Below are 774 nucleotides of genomic sequence, written 5' to 3'. Positions count from 1 at the left end.
TATATATATATATATATATATATATATATATATATACATCTTGCATGTGATTTAAACTTCTTCATATGTATATCATTTGACTTTAGTATACTCTATAGTTAAGCAGAGACAAGGTAAGTTCATCTAATCCTCTCAAGCTTAAGTGTTTGTTCAGATCTCCAGCTCGCATAGTCCTACATTCATTGTACAAATTCTAGATGGCCTGTAAGCATGTAACGTTTCGTTGATTCCAGATTGAGTTTCAGAGTTGTGGAGAGCCTTCTTTGCATTCTAGAGGATATCCTTTTTCATTTTGGTATTAGCTTTGCTTTTAGGATGTTATTGTGTCTGTTTCAACACCCTCTCTAGATAGTTTAGAGTCTTTGTCGACTATAGTATTTCTATTAGTAAGACTAAAGTGCCATTTCGGCCAAAGTTATGACATGACATATTTCTCTTTTATTATGGTTTACTCGTTTCAAAGTTGAGGTTTGTCTTCCGCTAATTTAATTAGTAAGTCCAAGGGTTCGCTTGAGGGACAACATTGGTCTTCAACTGCCTGTTCCGCCCAAGGAGTAGGTTCGGGGCGTTAGATTCCGCTATGTCTACTTTCAAGCCTTCCCACCAAAATACTTCTCTAAGGCCATGATACATATTTGTAGAACATGGATGAATGGAATATCGGGACCCATGAGCTTCATCAAGAATCAGAGTCCTCAAGTCATCAACATAGGGAAAACACAACCTTCTTTGATACATCCAGACACCATCCCGACCTTCCCCCCCCCCCCCCCC

The sequence above is a fragment of the Solanum pennellii genome, chromosome 11 (genome assembly GCF_001406875.1).
Source record: "Solanum pennellii chromosome 11, SPENNV200".
Classification (NCBI taxonomy): domain Eukaryota; kingdom Viridiplantae; phylum Streptophyta; class Magnoliopsida; order Solanales; family Solanaceae; genus Solanum; species Solanum pennellii.
Note: the sequence above shows the minus strand (reverse complement) of the source record.